The sequence below is a fragment of the Cetorhinus maximus genome, chromosome 31, assembly GCF_964194155.1.
Source record: "Cetorhinus maximus chromosome 31, sCetMax3.hap1.1, whole genome shotgun sequence".
Classification (NCBI taxonomy): Eukaryota; Metazoa; Chordata; class Chondrichthyes; order Lamniformes; family Cetorhinidae; genus Cetorhinus; species Cetorhinus maximus.
The window spans coordinates 10,624,726-10,632,593 of record NC_135909.1 but is presented as its reverse complement, the minus strand read 5'-3'; the positions used below and the strand labels follow the sequence as shown (position 1 = coordinate 10,632,593).

At 42.1% G+C, this 7,868-nt stretch overlaps 1 non-coding gene across 1 annotated transcript; it reads left to right on the top strand.

The window, feature by feature from the left end:
- The first annotated feature begins 6,615 nt into the window (after positions 1-6,615).
- trnam-cau (transfer RNA methionine (anticodon CAU)) lies at positions 6,616-6,687 on the top strand. Its single transcript has one exon. It is a non-coding gene; the product is annotated as a tRNA-Met (tRNA).
- Positions 6,688-7,868: the final 1,181 nt, after the last annotated feature.

The following is a 7,868-nucleotide window of genomic DNA, read 5'->3' as shown; positions in this document are numbered from 1 at the left end:
ATTGTTCCAGTGAAGCCCAACGCAAACTGGAGGAACAGCACCTCATCTTCCGACTAGGCACTTTACAGCCTTCCGGGCTGAATATTGAATTCAACAACTTTAGATCTTAAACTCCCTCCCCCCATCCCCACCCCGTTTCTCCCCCCTCCCCTTTTTTTTTCAATAATTTATATAGATTCTTCTTTCCCCACCTATTTCCATTATTTTTAAATCTAAAACTAAAACCTTGTTAGTCTTTCCACCCCACCCCCACTAGAGCTGGACTTTGAGTGTCCTGTCTTCCATTCTTAATTAGCACTTTTCTTAGACAAATATCACCACCTTCATCACCTCTTTGATCCTTTTGTCTGTGACATCTTTTGATTATCTGCTCCTATCACTGCTTGCTTATCACCACAATCACCACACCCTCAACTTCTCTCCCCCCCCCCCCCCCCCCCCGCCCCACCTTAAACCAGCTTATATTTCTCCTTTCTCCTAACTATGCTTCAGTTCTGCCAAAGGGCCGTGAAGGCTCGAAACGTTAACTGATTTCTTCTCCACCGATGCTGCCAGACCTGCTGAGTTTTTCCAGGTAATTCTGCAATTAATTCTGCATCTGTCAGTATCTGGAACTGAAAAGGACTATGGGATTCATTCTGTATCTTACAATCTCTGTTAATGAATGTCAGTAAAATTCATTTTGTGTGCATTATTTTCCGTTACTGGAATTGATGGCGGGATTTAATATTTAACTTTTATTCCATGGTACTGCATGTGAATTTGTGTCACATCCTGTATCAGTCACTATCTTTGTGTGTGTCTGTATGTGCATGCAGGGCTCATTCTGTATTTGTCAAAATCTGGTACTGAATTGGAATTTGGAATAATGTATTTTAATATATGTCTACATCTGGGGCAGAGAGTTACTGTGGGATTAATTGTATATCACTCGGTTACTGGGACTGTGTATGTGAGTGGGATTCGTACTCTATGTGACTTGGGAGCTGTATGTGAGGGTACTTTTCTTCCATATCTGTGTTTAATAGGTATCTCAAGAGTGGTCAGCAAAACCATTTATTTCACATTGTAGACTGCAGTTCAGGGTTAACCTGTTTATTGTGATTGGTTCTAAGATCACATGTAAACCTAATTGGGTAAGGATTGGGATGAGAGGTTTCCTTCCTGACAGGTATTAAGATGTGAATCATTTACAACACCATGCCTGAGATAACTATTGAGTACAGATCCAGAATTAATCCCAGAGTCATAAGCAACATCAAAGATTGAGAACAATAAAATAAACCCCACATTCACACACAAAACTGGACATGGTGAACTACTGGACAAACCCTATACGTTACCAGGCACGGACAAACTGCCCAATACACAGACAGCACCAGAGACTGACACATGCAGAATGAATCCCACATCTCACACAGTATCACTGACCAGTAGATACGGAATGAATTTCAAACTGTCTGAGATGTAGAAATAGAGAATGAATCAGACTTTCACACAGTAGCCCAGACTTACAGACACAGAGGAATCATGAGCAGACGTTCAGAATCAAAGCCTGATAGAGACAGAATGAATCCCACAGTCATTTGGTTATCTCCTCCTATCACTGCTTGCTCGTCCAAACAACACCACCCTCTCCCCCGCCCCCTTAAACCAGCTTATATTTCACCCCCGTCCCTATTTTTACTTAGTTATGTTCAAGGGTCATGAGGACTCGAAACATCAACTGTGCTCCTCTCCGCCGATGCTGCCAGACCTGCTGAGTTTTTCCAGGTATTTCTGTTTTTGTTACAGGCCTTTTCCTGTCTCGATGTGTCCACAGAAACAGCAGGAGCCAATTTATTGTGGACTGGTGCCGTCTGCTGGCTGCATGTGAGACGTGCAAAGAGGTAACTTCTATGGGGACATTTTAAATGAATGTGAAACGACATAAACATGGTGAGAATTATTGCAAAACAGTTTATCAATCAGACACAATATGCTAATGATATAGTGTGTTTCGCGGTACTATAAATGCTGACTGTAATTAAAGAAAGTGTGCGATGGTGGTATAGTGGTGAACATAGCTGCCTTCCAAGCAGTTGACCGGAGTTCGATTCCCCGCAGTTGCTGCTTATTTTTCCGCCTTACCCGTGGTCAGACCACAATTCCGGACTCGAGGAGTTAATCTCTGTGGTTTCCAAAATGAGATAAAGAACAACAGAAAGTGTGGGAAGATTTCCAACAAGAAAATAATGGACTAACGAAATAAAATAATTCTAACATTTTCATCACTCACGTTTTTCGATCGTAAAATTCGGGCCTTGGCTGGAAAGACGCTTCACCTCCTCCCTCTCGCATATTTCCGATATGTGGATCATACGTTTGCTATATTTAAATCCGCAGCTGCATGTAACAATTTCCTTACATGTCTTTATGGGCTCCATCCTGCGCTCAAATTCACCTATGAAATAGAGCAGTCAAAATATCTCCCCTCCCTTGACACACTAGATGAGAAATCTTCCAGAGGATTCTCTACCAGGTTTACCGCAAGCCGACCTTCACTGGTCAATCTACGCGTTGGGATTCTTACAGTTCCACGCTCTGTAAGATTGGTCTTATCGGCAACGTTGTAAATAGACCCGAGCCATTTGCTCACCGTGCAAGCTTGATGCTGAAACCGGGCTCATAAAAAACATCCTGCAGGGTAATGGCTACCCTGATCAGATCATTTCGCGCTGTGTATCACACAAGCTCATGACCGGGCCTAAGCCAGTCACTTTCCACCCTGAAGTATATTCTCTATCAGTATAAATTGTTGTCTTCCCCTTATATTGGTTATTTTGGGAGTGTCCTGTTGAGTGCAGAAGGAAAAGCTTTGACATGTCTCTTTTTTTCAGCCATTCTCAAATACATTGGCGCTTATTTTCAATTTGAAAACCCGTTTCAGCTCTGCCAGTTTGGCTCAGTCAATCTCCGGCCCATTTTCTCATTGATCTTTGAAAGTTGGTGAAATAGGCTGCTCTCTAATTGGTTACAAAAGCCACCCAATGAGATTACGAACATTGACAATTCGGAAGTCGGCCGACTACATTCCCCAGAAGATCGGGGAAGGGTGAGTGCGGGAGGAATTCTTCATTCGTGGTGTAAGTGTGTGTAAGATTGTAGAAAGACCAGCAGTAGAGCCCAGGACAAAGCCAAAGTCAAGTCTCGCTCCTCCCGGGCTGGACTGCAGCTCCCCGCGGGCCGTGTCCACAGGCTCTTGAGAAACAGCAGCTATGCTGAGCGTGTGGCTGCTGGAGCGCTCCGCTCTTCCGAATGTAACATTCCCGGCCGCTTTCAGGGGAGAGGATCAGAAATCAGCCGTTTCTCTCTGTCCCGGCGAAGCCTGTGTGAAGGAGTCGGTTGGTAACCTATGTTATTGCGTTTCCATTGGCTCTGTTTTAAATCGCTGCTTTGTTACCGCCAGTTACAGATAAGAGATTGAGAAATTTAATCTGTTCCTAAAATAGCGCCAGGATTCTGTGACGCAAAATGCAATATTACAGCTCCGAAAGTGTGGGATTAAAATTGCCTGGAAATTAAGCCGTTTGGCTATTATCTTTTTTCCCCCTCAAATTGGCGGGCTTTTCGAGTTTATCAGCCAATAAAATATAAGCCAATCGGCACTTCCAATTCCTTCTACCTGGTTCTCCGATTGGTTGAAGATTTGGATTGAGAATGGACTGACCAATCAGAGCTTGAGCCTAACTAAAGTTTCTCAAAACATTCACAATGATTATTTATAGAGGTCAAACTGATGGAAACTGTATCTTCTACCCCACCTGTACTTGAGTCCTAAAATATACTTTTTTCCAACAGGCAAATAATTGAAGGAACCAGAATAAATATGGTGTTTCCTCCAGCCAAGCTAGAATGAAGATTCCCGCCAGCTCCTCCCACACAGTCCGTACATTATCACTGACAGAGCGCAGAGACACAGACAGGACATCAATTTCAGTCTCAGACAGCAGAAATAGTTCCAGAGTCACACTTTCCATCCATCAATCAAACAGTGCAGGAGAGATAGACGTTGTTCCCATGTTACCTCGACTCAGTACCACAGACGGGTAATCCACATTCTCACCCACGATCCAATTTTTAGCAGGTCAATCCCACAATAGTACAGCCTCAGCTACAAACTAAATGTCCAATAAAACTGATGCATGTTTCCAGTTTCAAGTTTACAGGCTTGACATTAATAATGTACATTGAGATTCATGTTAAGCACCGGTCCAATATTTGCACACATCATTAGATTATAAATTGCAGTATTAATTCCCACATTTTGTCCTGACACATACATTAGATACAAATCCAAACCTCAAGTGCATTATCAGTTTGAGATATTATGAAAGTGAGTATAACCTGAGATCCAAACTCAGATTCTGGTTAAAACTCACCCTGATTCAGAAACTGAGATACAATATTAATTTGATGAGTATGGATTGATCTATAAACTACATGCTAGTTCTCAATCCTCACACAGCGTCAAATTAAAGATACTTTACCAATTCAGGACTGAGCTCCATTTTGCATTTGTGTGGAAATTCTGACTTAGAATCAGACTGAATGCCACATATCAAATCATTTCGTACAAGCTGGAGTTACACTTGCGGACCAATCCAGGATCAGACTGAAGGATACATTATCTTTCACAATTGTGTTCACAGTGACTGGGATTTAATACTCAGCCAAAGCTGACACACATTGTTTGCTTTAAACCTACCACATCAGTGACTTGTTCTGCTGGAAATGTATGTGGAATGAATCAAAACTTATAATTAGTCCCAGAGACTGAAAGTTATATAATGAATCCCACACTCACCGAAGCAGAGAATAATTCTCAAGCACATTTTCAGTGCCAGATGCTGAAAGATACAGGCTGTTCACTGCACTCACTCACAATAGCTGAATCTGAGTGATACTAAAGAAATATGACACACCAATTGTCCCACTGAGAGATTTAGAAAGAGTCCAAGAATCACATAGAGTAACAGATGCTGACGGATACAAATGGAAGACCACACACTAACACACACACAATAAACTCCACTTTCACAAACAATACTGATGATTGAAAAACACCAATTGAATCTCACATTTTTTTTATAATACCAAAGTTTGACAGACGTAAAATTAATCGCACCGACAGATACAGAATGAATCTCATGCTCACAAACACAACCAAGTGATGAAAGAAACATATGACTCCCACACTTACTTTACAATATCACAGATACAGAGTGCCATTGACAGATCTGCTTTGAATGCTGTGCTCACACACGTTACGAGAGTCTGACATGTATGTAACGGATACAGAGTGGATACTACACTCAAAATCCTGACTTGGAAATATATCGCTGTTCCTTCACTTTCACTGGGTCAAAATCCTCGAAATCCCTTCTGAATAGTACTGAGGATGTTCCTGCTCCAAATGCACTGCAGTGGTTCAAGAAGGTAGCTCACCACCACCTACTCAAGGGCAATTAAGGATGGACAATAACTGCTGGCCTAGCCAGCGAAGCCAACATCCCATGAATGAATAAAAAAGGGCAACAAAGACTTCAGATTCAGAATGATTTCCATGTTCACGTACAGAAGTACTGACTGATAGAGTTAAACACACACACACACACACCATTATGAGATTCAGAATGAGTCCCAAACTCATTTGCATTACCAGAAAGTGACTGAGAACAAAACACTTGCACACCTACAGTTCTACTGGCAGGCTCAAAAAGTGACCAGACGCTCATACAATACCAGAAAATGCAATGTGCAGTCTGAATATGACACAGGTATATTGTACCAGAGAATGAGAGACACAGAATGACTCCAACACTCACTTTCAGCACCAGAAGCTGACTGATAGAGCAAAATCCTTCCACACATACAGTTCCACTGACAGTTTCAGAATGTAACCCACCTTTCTTCAGTATCAGAAAACACTGATACAGATAGGAATGGAATATAACACAAATATACTGTCCAAGAGAGTGACTGTCATAATAAATCCAAACACATTGGCAGTTCCGCTGACATTGTCTCCACACTCACATACAGTGACCAAGACTGACAGGTTCAGAAAGTTTTTCAGTTTCACACAGTACCAGTGAGTGACATAGATATTGAATCCCACGTTCAAAAAATGGGCCAGAAAAGGGCAGTGAAGACAAAATACAAAACAACGGTCTGAAGGTTTCAGCACAACATTATAAATTCTGCTTGGTACAACAAAATATCATGAAATGTCATCACCACCGTTCGTAATTTCAAAAACCTCCCTTCGCCGTCCAATAAAATGTGAACGGTTCTTGTCTGTTCTGTCGCTCTCTGAGTGTGCTGACATCTACTGGCCAGAGCTGAGAAGTGCACCAGAGCGGAACTTTTTTTTAAATTCAATGGATAAGATTCGCTGGCTCGGCCATCATATTTGTACAACCGGGAACACGTTTGTACTGCAGGGAAGCATTTTACACAACAACAAAGAACATTTCTCAACACCAGAGAGCACAATTCCACAGCAGGAAATATATTCTAAACATGTGAAACACTTTAACACCATAATGGAACAGTAAACGTTAAATACAAAGCAGCAGAGTGGCGCAGCGGAAGCGTGCTGGGCCCATGACCCAGAGGTCGATGGATCGAAACCATCCTCTGCTATTTACATTCTCATTAATGCCAAAAGGGAGCATTTCCTGTTGCCCACTAATCGTCTCTGTTATTTACATCAGCTTCCTGCAAAAATTCAATCTTCAACAAATCTCTGAAATGGCATTTAGTCACAGACGGACACAAGCTGGAAATTCTGTGAACTCATCCGAGCCAATTCCCTCAGCCCATTGACCCCAAAGAACTGGCACAGACACAAATGGCCGGAGTGGCCACCTCCTCTTCACTATCACTATGATTATCTGAATAGAAAAAAACATCCTCTTAGATGGAAGCAACATCGTGAAGTTCATATGTTTTAAAGTTAATTCACGGGATGTTGGTTTCGCTGGCTGGGCCGGAATTATTTGCCCATCCCGAGTTGCCCTTGAGAAGGTGGTGGTGGGCTGATTTCTTGAACCGCTGCGTTCCGTGTGGTGTAGGTACACCCACAGTGCTGTTAGGAAGGAAGTTCCAGGATTTTGACCCAGCGACAGTAAAGGAACGGCGATATATTTACATGTCAGGATGATGATTGACTCGGAGGGGAACTTAGCCGCAGGTTTTCCGATCTATAGGACACCCTGCAGTAATTCGTCATCTTTATTTGAACAGCAGCGTCCTCCCTGTGACATGAACCACCGAGAAGGACAAAACTATCAGCATAGCGGAGACAGCATCGCACCAAATACACAGTTCATCATTATCTGGACAGAAATTGTCATTCCTTCTTAATCACTGGTTTAATTTATGGAATTCCGTCCCCATTATTAATAATATTAACCATAATAATTAACCATAATTATCATGAGTTTCATTCCTTCGGTACAGATTACACTAAATTATTCTTTGAGTACCTCTGATTGTTTCCTGTCTTGTTTTACCTGTTAATAGCTGATGGGAATTTAACGTCCTCAGTTTACCGCTAAATTCCATCCTTATTGGCCTTACTTGAGGTGATAACTATCATGTATGCGACCTTTCTGCTCGAACGGAATGTCTGTCTCTAACATATTGCGTTCACCCATTGCCAGATGCTCATTCACTATCATATTGTTAAGTCATTCTAAATTCGAGTGAGTTTAGTTCCAACCTGATCAACTCTTCCTCATTAGAAAACCCCCTCAGTCAAGGGAATATCCCAGTCACCTTTCTCGGGAACTGACTCCAAAGCAAGTATATCCATCCTTCAG